Raw genomic sequence first — 12,906 nt, forward strand, 5'->3', positions numbered from 1 at the left:
ACATTCCCCATGGAGTTCCTCAAAAGGCCCATTGTGGACGCCTTTTTCCCCTGAGTGGATGGTTGAGGAATTTCCGAAGAGATGCTTGGCATTATCTCAAGCAAAATTGTGGCCTCTATTAAATAATTTGGCTCAGAACTTCCAGCACCAAAGATTACTAAGAAAATACCATATATATATATGTATATATATACATATATATACATATATATATATATTGGTTTTATATATATATATAACCCTAAAAGCAAAGACAATGTTTTTCTCTTTTTCAAATATGTTCTTGCAACTGAAGTTTCTGGTAAACAAGGGTGAAATTGACTCTGCTCAGAAAATAGGAAAACACATATTAGGAGATTTGGTTTTTTTCCTGTGCTTGACCTCATAAACAATAGAGCCCAGCCCAGTGAAGATCAAGTTTCTAGATACTTCCTACTTCCTCCTAACCTATGTTTTGCATTTGAGAGTGTTTGCTAAAAACTGCCCTGAGTGTTACCTTTCCTTTTGCCTTGTTATGGTAAACATCCTTCTTGCACCTGTGACTGGCTTACCCCTATAAAAGCACTTGTTTGGAAAATAAAGTTGTCATACTCCTGCCAGAAGACGTGTTGACCCCACATACTTTGTGTGGTTACATTTATTTTATATTTATATTTTTCCATATGCCAGCCTGGGCAACTCACTCTCCCTGAAGTGAATTTATTGAAATACCACTGACGCTACAAGACAGAAGCCGCTTGCAGCACTGGGTAATGGCTTATTGGGGTAGGAGGTCAGTCTTGATGCCTAATTGATTAAGAACTGAGGGTAGGGCCGGGCGGTGGCGCTAGAGGTAAGGTGTCTGCCTTGCCAGCACTAGCCTAGGACGGACCTCGGTTCGATCCCCCGGTGTCCCATATGGTCCCCCAAGCCAGGAGCGACTTCTGAGTGCATAGCCAGGAGTAACCCCTGAGCGTCAAAGGGGTGTGGCCCAAAAAAACAAAAACAAACAAACAAAAAAAAGAACTGAGGGTAAAGAATTTTATTAAAGTGGGAAATCGGGTTGGGATTGGGGGGTGAAGGGATAGTCGTATTTTTAAAGGGGAGAGGGAATAGTACATGGGAGGGCCTATATACACTGTAGGCATGGGTTGTTTACAATTTAGGTTTGGATCTCATGGAGGAGTACTATCACTATGTGCTCATGCCCACATAGAAACATACAATAGTTAGCTGAGGTATAGCTTAAGAAAAAGAAAAGGGGAGAGGAAAAAAATAAGAGGAGAACAGAAAAATAGTTAAATATAGTACAAGTAAGGTAAAGAAACTAATAAATCAACTAAGAGGGATTGGACCCGTGTGTCGAAGTTGGGAGGTTTTCTCAATTTCTAGGGATTTTGTTAGTGATGGGGTTGGGCCTCCTTGAATGAGGGTTTCAGGATTAGGTGATGACTGGAACAATTTTGGATACACATAGGTTTTGCATCTCTAGTACTAAACAACGTGTTAGTGAGGTCTATCTATCTAGGTGGTTACCCTATGTAGTATTGTTCACAGCACCTTATGTATCAAATTTCCTTTCCTAAAGAGGAAGTAACAGTTTTTATTTGACATGGATTGAATTAATGATAATGAGGAGGAAAAGGTAGAAGAAGATAAGGAAGGAAGATAGAAGCAGTGAGAAGAAGAAAAGAGTAGGGGTATGTTAGATTGCTTGAATGTGTTCGATGAGTAATCTCCATAGTATAAGTTTATGGGTCACAGTTGCTTGCTTCAGTGGTCTGGCTGATCATATGCTTCAGGTCCTAATAGAGTGCAAAACCTAGAGATAAAGGGTATTTTAAAATGTTTATCAAGACATTTTCATAATGCAAACTGAGTATGATATCTAGTGTGACTGGGCACTGAGGTGTCAACTTAGGTTGTCAGCCCTTTGTATCCAAGAACCACTGTGGACATATAAGTTGAAATACAGAGTAAGATTAAGGCATTAAAATATATTGTTATGAAATGCTTCCACTAGAGTCACTGACTTTCCATCGTATTCTTTACCTGTAATCCTGTGTAAGATCCCTAAGACATTATTATGGGCCTTTGTAGTAAAAGGCTGATTACATACTTGTTCTCTCTACACTGTTTTTTCTGTTGTTGCTGGTTTCTTTATGGTATAATGTGTAGTCGAGGCTTTGTGTTTTTCCTCTGCCACTTGTTTTGGACCCTGCTCCACAGTAAATGTTGATAATTACAGTATTTGTAGTTTCTACCCTGTTAAACCATTATATTTGTTCATGGAGTATTACATGTATATATGGTGTATATACTAGGTACTTCAGAATAGTGCTATCATTCTGTGTTTGTCCTTCATCTTCTGGCTTACTTCATTTAACATAATATTTTGTAGATCCATCCACATTGCTGCAAAGTCTATGATTGTATCATTTCTAACTGCTATGTAGTATTCCATTGTGTATAAATATCACATCTCCATGATCCAATCGTCTGTTGTTGGACACCGAGGTTGGTTCCAAATCTTGGTTATTGTTCTGAGTGCTGTGATAAATAGGGGGATGCACACATATTTTGGGATGAATATCCTTCTGACTTGGGGCTAGATACTCAGGAGAGCAATTGCTGGCTCAAATGGCAGCTCAATTCTGAGTTTACTGAGCACTCTCCAGACTGTTTTCCTTTGGGGTTGGACTAGGGGAGGAATGCCACATTCTCAGTAGAAGCAAATACATTTTCACCTTCCAGTTCCTTCTTACTTTTGTTTCAAACACCCTGAAAGATCCTGGTCCTTCAGTCTCTCCTCTTCTCTGGCCTCTTTCTAGCAAATTCTCCTTTCACTTTCAACTTCAGCTTTTCACATCAAATTAAACAGCCCCTGATATTTCATTCCAATGTTGTGCAATCACAGATCTATATTCTTTTTCTCTCCCCACAGATATATTTTCTGTCATTATGTTTTGTTTTGCTTTTGTTTTTTTCAAAAATTCATAGAAATTTTTGTTTGTTTTGTTTGTTTTGGGGGTTCACACCCAGGAATGCTCAGGGTAGTCTTTGCTCTGCATTCAGGAATCTTTCTGGAAGAAATAAAGCCTGATTCCTCCCCCAAGCTCCAAAATAAAGTAAGGGCTGCCAATACTTCTCAGGTAGCCCTGTCTGGAATGATATGTCTGTAACACTCTCAGAAAGTGGAGGGGGCAGATTCTCCTTTCTGCATAATTTACAGCACCCCCCAAACACACCCCACATCTTCTGATAGAAACAGTCCAGCTCCACATCTGAAATCGAAAAATATAATTAGCTAAATCCTATCTAGTGAGATCTGACTATAGGGGTGAAGACTCAGTTTTTCCTTCTGAGAGTAAATTGTGCTAATTCCCTTACCCCCTCCCCAAAACTCCAGAAGTCCCTGCCCACAGCCACCAGCTTCCTAGCATAAAACAGTTCTGGTCATCTTCCAAACTCCAGAAGAGAATAATGCCTGTTAATAATTTGTACCTAATCATCTTAAACACTCGTTCTGGTTTTTTTTTTTTTAATATGATTTTTATTTTGATCATAGTGGCTAACATATTGTTGACAATAATATTTTAGGTACATATTTACATAAAATCAGGGGGGATTCCCATCGCCAAATAGTCCTCCCTACACCTCCGTTTCTGTCCTACCTCCCATTTCCTTTTCCCTCACCCCAGGGCGGCTAGAATATGTGGTCCCCTCTGTATCCAACCCACTACTTAGTAGTCTTGCACCTGTTTGGTCTTGATGCCTCCCTTATTTCCCCCTCTAACTGGAGGCAGGACTAGCTAGTTCAAGTTGCGTGGTTTTGTTTGAAAAAGAGAAAAGTAATAAACTGGGGTAAGAGTCTAATACCCCGAAAATGGGCGGAGTCCTTCTAAAGGCTCTCATCATCCATTTGGGAGATGGAGAAAAAGAAGGTGAAACACTCCACTAGTACCAAAAGAAGTATCAAATATCCAGTGAGGGCTCCAGCTATATCGATAAGCACCTCAAAGAACAGACAAAACAAACCAACAAAAAAACAAAAACAAAAACAAACAAACAAAAATCACGCCACGGTCTTGAATTGAGAAACCTGGCATAGCACATAACGAAAGAGAAGAAAGGAAGAGAGAAAAAAAAGTAAGTATTATTGGGGACAACACTTTCAATAATCGCACCCAAAGACAGAAACCGACCAAAATAGATAGGTAAATCAAAAATAATAATAACAATAATAAATGAAGGTAATATATATATTTATATAAAAAATAATCAAGGTTTTGTGCTTTTTTGTATTTGTTTTTTCCCTCCTGCCCTGGCACAGTAAATATTGGGGTCATTCGAAAAGGAATTCACTTGGCCTAAGAGATATGGGGTTTCTCCGTCCTTGGAGCATTCTGTCATGGGATCAACTTTAGACTATGCTCGGGATCAGGATCCTTTACTTTCCCGGTGGTGGTTTTTTTTTTTTTTTTTTTTAGTGTGTGGAAGACTTCTGCTCTGTGTTTAGAGGTCTCAGTATCAGCACAGATCCTGAGGTGGGACTTATGATGAAGTCAGTCTTTGTGGTTCTAGAGGTTCTGTTACCTCAGTGTCATTTTAATCCATCTTCTGTGGTTGGTGATCTTGGTCTTTGCACTGAACCTAGGGTGGCACCTAGGATAGCGTCTTTCTTGTGCTTCCAAAAGCCCCATTTCGTTACAATTGTCTCTGCCAGACCTTTGGGACTAGGGATCATGATTTTTGTGCAGGTCATAGTTCAAACCCTAAACTAGAGCTTTTTTATTGGTCCCAAGATGTATACAGTCTGGTCGTGGTTCTAGCAGCCAGTCATCTGCAAATCCCGATCTTGGTTTTTGGACCTACCAAAGGGTGCCAAGACTTCTGGTTTTGTCTTGTCATTAGTTGGTAAGGTAGGCTAATCTGCTCTAAGGTCAAGATGTTCGCATTTTCCTCGTTGTCAGGATATCATGTTAGAGCTGGGCCTTGTTTTTGGTTCCGCTGTATCAAGGCTGTCCCGGATGGAGTTTGTTTCCTGCAGCTGTTGTGAAGAGCTGTGCCGTTTCTATGTTGGGGATCAAGGGTTCAAGGCTGGATGAATGGTATCTAATCACCTGAGGTCTAAGTTGATTCCACATGACATATTTTCAAGGCAGGAGATATCCCTATATTGTAAACAACTATGAGTTCCTATCTCTAGTAGATAGGACCTCTTTTTTTTATATGTAAGATTTCCCCTTTACTTAGTGTGCCTTTGCAGGGGGAAGTGGTGCTACATTATAATGTCTGTGTATTTGTGGGTGGACTGATTGGGTAACTGAAACAGGTCACATACCCAAAAACGAGGAGAAAAAAAGAAAAGAAAAAAAAAGGGAATTAAAAATGTATGTGCTCACAAATATATATGTAGGACAATTATTTAAAAAAGATAAATAAATAAATTAAAAACAAAACAAAACAAAAAAAAGAAAACAAAAAAAAAAAACAAAACAAAAACAAAAACAAAAAAAAGAAATAAAATGAGTTAGCGAAGATTTTAAGGGACCAAAGTGGTGCAGAGGACTACCTTACATTTGGGGGAGAGCAGGTAAAGAGGTGGTGTATTACAGATTTTATGCCTATGTTGGAAGTACAGTTTTTCCCATTGTCTTTCGGTATTTCTTGTGGTGTGTGGGTTCCCAGGCATCTTCCTAACACATCCCCTGACCTTCTTCAGATTGGTAAAAATTTGCGGCAGGGAGGTCTTGGAAGAGTTCTTGCATTGGGGATACTTTTGGACCTAAGCCCGGTTTCAAGGAACAGTCCGCGTTAGGGGGAGTTGGTAGGGAGGGCCTCGCAGCATGAGTCCGCAGGGGAGTTGACTGTCTTTTCTTGCAGGAGACGAGGTGTGGGTTTATCTGGGTGTCCCCTCGCCTGGGTGCTGGGTATTGGTTCATTGGGTAGGAGGTCGATCTTGATGCCTAATAGAATAAGGACTGAGGGTGAAGAGTTTTAATATGGTGGGAGATCTGGATGGGATTGAGTGGTGAAGGGATAGTTGGATTTCCGGAGGGGAGAAAGGGGAAGGTATATGGGAAGGGTATGAAGGGAGAGAAAAGAGAAAATACCTTAGAGAGAAAAGGGGAAGAGAAAGGTAAAAAAGTAATGAGCAGAATAGAAAAAAAATAGTGAAAAGAAAGGAGAGAATAGCAAGGGAATGCTGGTTTGATTGAAAGTGTTCGAAGAATAGAGCCTGTAGTTTAATTCTGTACGTCTCAGGTACTGCTTCGGTGTCTGACTGGTCACGTGCTTCAATTCCTAAATGAAGGCATTACCTAGAGATAAAGTGTATGTTAAAGAGTTTTCTCATGGCCATCTCGTAGTGCATGCAAGGTATGGTATCCCGTGTGGTATTCCGAGTCGCCACCTTAGTTTGTCCGCCCTTTATATCCAAGGGCGCCTGTGGACAGAAAAGCTGAGAGGTTATTTAAAATATAGTAAGATAAAGGCATTAAAAGGTAGTGTTATGGTATGTTGCCATTGCAGTCCGTGATTTCCCTTGGTGTTCTATACTTGTGTTCCTGTATACGAACTCTAAGGGATTATTGTGGGCCTTTGCTGTAGAAGACTGATTACATACCTGTTCTCTCTATGCTGCCGTTTCTGTTGTTGTTGTTGTTGTTTTCTTTGGTATAATGTGTAGTCAAGAGTTTGCATTGTTCCTTTTTCATGTATTTTGGACACTGCTCCCACGTATATGTTGACTATTACAGTATTCGGAGTTTCTACCCTGTTAAACCCTGTTATTTGATTGTTAGGTATTAGTTGTGTATAAAATATGTGTTCTAGGTGTTTCAGAATAGTGCTACCATTCTGTGTTTTTCTTTTGTCTTCTGACTTACTTCGTTTAACATAACATGATCTAGGTCCATCCACATTGCTGCAAAGTCTGTGATTGTATCATTTCTGACTGCCATGTAGTATTCCATTGTATATATGTACCACATCTTAATGATCCATTCATCTGTTGTTGGACATCGAGGTTGGTTCCAAGATTTGGCTATTATACTGAGTGCTGCAATAAATAGTGGTGTGCATACGTATTTTGGAATGAATGTCCTTCCATCTTGGGGGTATATGCCTAGGAGAGCAATTGCTGGGTCAAATGGCAGCTCAATTCTGAGTTCTTTGAGCACTCTCCAGACTTTTCTCCATAGATGTTGGACTAGGGGGCATTCCCACCAGCAGTGGATGAGAGTTCCTTTCATACCGCATCTTCACCAACAAAGGTTGTTTCCATTATTTTTGATGTGAGCCAACCTCACTGGTGTGAGGTGGTATCTCATTGTTGTCTTGATTTGGATCTCCCTGATGATGAGTGAAGGTGAGCATGTTTTCATGTGTTTGTTGGCCATCCTTCTGTCTTCCTCAGAGAAGTGTCTATTCATTTCATCTCCCCATTTTTTTATGGCTTTATTTGGTTTTGAGGAGCTCAGCTTTCTGAGTGCTTTGTATGTTCTAGATATCAGCCCTTTATCTGATATGTCAAGTGAAAAGATTTTTTCCCATTCTGTTAGCTGTCTTCTTGCATTAAGTAGGGTTTCTTTTGCCATGCAGAAGCTTTTTAGTTTGATGTAGTCCCATTTGTTTATATTTGATGCTAACGTTCTTGCCATTGGTGCTCCATTCTCAAAGACCCTTTTGATATATAGGTCTTCGAGTGTTCTGCCTATTTTATTCTCGATAAACTTTATAGATTCAGGTCTGATTTCAAGGTCTTTGATCCATTTTGAGTTGACTTTTGTATAAGGAGTGAGATATGGGTCGATTTTTACTTTCGTACATGTGGTTTTCCATTTGTACCAACGCCATTTGTTGAATAGGCTTTCTTTGTTCCATTTCAGATTCTTGCCTCTTTTATCAAATATTAGTTGGCTGTATATCTGGGGGTTTATGTCTGGGAATTCTGTTCTGATCCACTGGTCTGAGGTCCTGTCTCTGTTCCAGTACCATGCTGTTTTAATTACTATGGCTTTATAGTATAGTTTCAAGTTAGGTAAGGAGATGCCTCCCAGCTTCTTGTTTTTCAGTATGTGTTTGGCTATCCTGGGTCTTTTGTGGTTCCAGATGAATTTTGTGATTGATTGTTCTATTTCTTTAAAGAATCGTGTCTGGATTTGGATAGGGATTGCATTAAATCTATATAGAAATTTGGGTAAGATAGTCATTTTGACTATGTTAATTCTACCTATCCATGAGGATGGGATGTTCTTCCATTTCTTTAGATCGTCTTCAATTTCTTTCTCAAGTGTTTTGAAGTTTCCCTGGTATAGGTCTTTCACTTCTCTTGTAAGGTTGATTCCTAGATACTTGATATTTTTTAATACTATCTTAAATGGGATTGTATTTTTAATCTCTCTCTCCTCAACTTCATTGTTTGTATATAGAAACGCTACTGTCTTTTGTGTATTGACTTTGTATCCAGCCACTTTGCTGTATTGGTTTATTGTTTCTAGGAGTTTTACTGTGGACTCTTTAGGGTTTTTGATGTATATCATCATATCGTCGGCAAATAGAGCTAGCTTGTGTTCCTCTTTCCCTACTTGAATTCCTTTGATTCCCTTCTCTTGTCGGATTGCTATTGCTAGGACTTCTAAGGTTATATTGAATAAGAGTGGAGAGAGTGGACAGCCTTGCCTAGTTCCTGATCTTAGTGGGAATGCTTCTAGTTTCTCGCCATTAAGTATAATGTTGGCTGTAGGCTTTTCATAAATAGCTGTAACTATTTTAAGGAAGGTGCCTTCTAACCCTATTTTGCTGAGTGTCTTTAACATGAAAGGATGTTGGATTTTGTCAAACGCCTTCTCGGCATCGATTGATATGATCATGTGGTTTTTGTCTTTCATGTTGTTGATGTGATGTATCATGTTTATTGATTTGCGTATGTTGAACCAACCTTGCATTCCTGGTATGAATCCCACTTGATCGTGATGTATGATCTTTTTGATGAAGTGTTGGATTCGGTTTGCTAAGATTTTGTTGAGTATCTTTGCATCTATGTTCATTAGTGAGATTGGTCTGTAGTTTACTTTTTTGGTGGTGTCTTTGCCTTCTTTGGGAATGAGTGTGATATTAGCCTCATAAAAGGATTTGGGGAGGATTCCGGTTTTTTCTATGGTTTGGAAAAGCCTATGGAACAGTGGTAATAAGTCTTCTTGAAATGTTTGATAGAATTCACCTGTAAATCCATCTGGGCCTGGGCATTTGTTCTTAGGGAGTTTTTTAATTACATCTTCAATTTCCTCTGAAGTGATTGGTCTGTTTAGACTTTCTAGATCTTCCTTTTCCAGTCTTGGAAGAGGGTGTTTGTCCAAGAATCTGTCGATTTCTACTGGGTTTTCTAGCCTAGTTGAGTATAGTTGTTCATAATATGATCTCATGATATGTTGTATTTCTTGGGGTTCTGTTGTAATCTCTCCCCTTTCATTTGTGATCCTAGTGATTTGGGTGTTTTCCCTCTTTTTTTGGTGAGTTTTGCCAATGATTTGTTTATCTTGTTTATTTTTTCGAAAAACCAACTCCTGGTCTCATTGATTTTATGTATTGTTTTCTTAGTTTCGATGTTCTTTATTTCTGCTCTGTTTTTATTATTTCTTGCCTTCTGGTTGTGGTTGGATTTCTCTGTTGCTGTTGTTCCAATTCTTTGAGGTGATCTTTTAAACTGTTGGTTTTGTTATTTTCCTGTTTCTTGACATAGGCCTGTATTGCTATGAGTTTCCCCCTAATTACTGCTTTTGCTGTGTCCCATAAATTTTGACATGTTGTCTCTTCATTGTCATTTGTCTCAAGGAATATTTTTCTTTCTTCCTTGAGTTGTTCTTTGATCCAGCTGTTGTTGAGCAGCATGTTGTTTAATCTCCAGGTATTAGTTTTCCTCCATTGCTTATTCTTGACATCAATTATAAGCTCTGTTGCATAGTGATCTGAAAGGGTACTTCTAATGATCCTTACCTTTGTGGTCTTATATAAGTTGGCTTTGTATCCTAAGACATTGTCTATTCTGGAGAAGGTTCCATGTGGGTTTGAGAAGAATGTGTATTCTGCTTTCTGGGGATGGAGGGCTCTATATAAGTCTATTGGCCCTAAATCTTCTAATTTTTCATTTAGAGCTCTTATTTCTTTGCTATTTTTCTGTTTGGAGGATCTGTCCAGTGGTGATAGTGGAGTATTGAGGTCCCCTACTATTACCACAATTCCCTTCATGTGTTTTTTCAGGTTTGCCAGTAGTTGCCTCACATATTTTGGTGACTCTACATTAGGTGCATAGATATTGACCAGGGTTAGTGTTTCTTGATCTAGTGTTCCCCTGATCAGTAAGTAGTGACCCTCTTTGTCTCTGATCACTTTCTTGAGGTTGAATACAATTTGGTCTGATATAAGAATGGCTGTCCCTGCTCTTTTTTGTTTTTCATTGGCCTGAATAATTACTTTCCATCCTTTTATTCTAAGCCTGTGCTTATCCTGTAACTGTAGGTGTGTTTCTTGCAGACAGCAGAAGTCCGGTTTATTTTTCCTAACCCAGTTCTCTACTATGCGTCTTTTAATTGGAGAGTTTAGTTCGTTCACATTTATGGAAATTATTGATAGAGAGGACTGTTGTGCAGTTGTATTGTGTGGAGTGGTTGTTGTTACAATCGGGTGTTTGGATTGTGTAATTCGTCTCTGAGTAAGTCGCTTAGGATCGGCTTAGTTTGCACAAATAGTTCAAGTTCGTTCATGTTTGAGAATGTTTTTAGTCTGCCCTCCCATATGAATGATAGTTTTGCTGGGTAATGGACCCTGGGTTGGAAATTTCTTTCATTCAGTCTTTTAAATATGTCATACCACTGTCTTCTTGCTTGAATTATTTCAAATGGGAGATCTGGTTTGATACTTATGTCCTTTCTTTTGTACTTGAGGTTTTTTTCTCCCTTATTGCTTTCAGGAGTTCTTCTTTCTCTTTGTTTTTTTGCCATTTGGATTATTATGTGTCTTGGTGTGGGTTTATTAGGGTCTATTTTATTAGGGACTCTCTTGACTTCTTGGATTTGTCCTGAATTGTCTTTCCAGAGGGTGGGAAAGTTCTCTGTTATTATCTCCCTGACTACCTGTTCTTCCCCCTTCCCTATTTCCTCCCCTTCTGGTATACCCACAATTCTTAGATTGTTTCTTTTGTCCTTGTTCATTAGATATTCGATTTTTTCTTCCAGTGCTTTGCCTTATATTTCTTTCTTGGTTTCTTTATCATTTTTTGATTGCAGTTTTCCTTCGAGTTCTTCGATGTGCTTCTCCAACTCTGTGTTTCTACTCGTAAGGCTTGTTACTTTGTCTTTTAAATCCTTCACTTCTTTTTTTATGGAATCTCTCATGTTCTTTGACATTTCTTCTTTAATTTGGCTGATTCGTTCGTCCATGGATTTCTTATACTCGGTTGCTACGGTTTCTTTCATTTCTTTTAGTAATTCTTGCATTTCCTTCCTCATGACCACTTTTAGGTCTTCTTCCCATGGATCTGTGCGTTTTGGTGGACTTGGAAACTTGATAGGGTTTGTTATGGTGTCTCCAGTTATTAGGGATCTCCTTGATTTACGCATAATTCTTTGTATTTAATGGTGTGTTTTGGAGTGCTTTGGCTTCTAATTTCGGCCTGCTTTGGTCCCCTTCCTGAAGGTGTTTTTAGAGGGGCCTGTTGGGTGAGTTTGTTGAACCTAGCCCTTTCTCCTCCCCTTTGCTACCTAGAGTTCAGCCTTCCTGCAGTGGGTCTTGTCCCTTTTCTGCTCCTTATTTCTGTCAGCGGTGCAGTTCCACTCCTGGCCACAATATTTACTGGCGCTGTTGAGCCTAGCTCTCAATCCACCCTCCTTTCTCTGGGATTCAATGGAGCTCCGCCCCCTCCAAGCCTCCCTTGAATGAGTTCCCTCAGTTCGACCCTGTAGGCTCTGTCCACGCCCTTGGGGAGTCCCTGGTCCACTCCAGGGTCCAGGGGGGTGGACTGCTCTAGGTCACCTGCGAGTCCAGATGGCTGGCCCTATCTCCCCCGTCTATTCGGGTCACTCAACTTGCCTTTCTAGGCACCACCCTGGGGGGAGGGGCCGGCCCAAACGCCGAGCAAAAGTACAGAAACACTCTCACCTCTCCCGCCAGTACGCAGGGGTCTCTGGGGGGAGGGGCCGGCCCAAACGCCGAGCAAAAGGACAGAAACTCACTCAGGCCTCTCCCGCCGGCACGCAGGGGTCTCTGGGGGGAGGGGCCGGCCCAAATGCCGAGCAAAAGGACAGAAACTTACTCAGGCCTCTCCAGCCGGCAGGGGTCCCTGGGGCAACACTCGTTCTGTTTTAATCTCCTCTCCCATCCTACCTGATTGGCTGACTCAAGAGTACACACCCTACTTTCCCTAATATAAATATCTATTTCCCACCTACTATAAACTGAGTTACTCTCCCAAAGTGGCTGATAGATGCTTCTTTGTGCATGCTCTATTGGCCCAGGACCTGACTTCATATGTGACTTCTACATCCAGCAATTTCTGAACTCACCAGTGACTTCTACATCTTGGCATCTGACTTCACCAGAATTATTTACAATGCTTCCCAAGTAGCCAATCTTGGCTGACTGCTCTGTGGCATTTTGGGGGCCAGAGGAGGTAGGGTAGAAGAGTCCTCTGTCTGCATGAACTATAGCAGCCCAAAGCCACACCTTCTGACAGAAATGGCCCAGCTCCATGACTTAACTTTATCAACTTTCCAGCCACCAAATTTGTTTGAGATCTATAAATCCTGGAGCAGGAGACTGCATGTGGCCATATAACACCACAATATTATATAGTAATTTCAGCCCAGTCATATCATAGGAAATCTCATGGGAAGGTTCAACAATCAACCTCAGTAAACCTTTATAAAT

The 12,906-nt window shown here is 40.2% G+C and overlaps 2 protein-coding genes and 1 pseudogene across 2 annotated transcripts in view; 2 read left to right on the top strand and 1 right to left on the bottom strand.

The window, feature by feature from the left end:
* The window catches only part of LOC126001428 (ribonuclease pancreatic-like), a 189,173-nt gene that overhangs the window by 84,123 nt on the left and 92,144 nt on the right, over positions 1-12,906 (top strand). The gene's annotated exons all lie outside the window — the stretch shown is intronic.
* The window catches only part of LOC126001426 (ribonuclease pancreatic-like), a 459,609-nt gene that overhangs the window by 84,110 nt on the left and 362,593 nt on the right, over positions 1-12,906 (top strand). The gene's annotated exons all lie outside the window — the stretch shown is intronic.
* The window catches only part of LOC126001438 (ribonuclease 4-like), a 117,800-nt pseudogene that overhangs the window by 74,312 nt on the left and 30,582 nt on the right, over positions 1-12,906 (bottom strand).

The sequence above is a fragment of the Suncus etruscus genome, chromosome 2 (genome assembly GCF_024139225.1).
Source record: "Suncus etruscus isolate mSunEtr1 chromosome 2, mSunEtr1.pri.cur, whole genome shotgun sequence".
NCBI classification, from domain to species: domain Eukaryota; kingdom Metazoa; phylum Chordata; class Mammalia; order Eulipotyphla; family Soricidae; genus Suncus; species Suncus etruscus.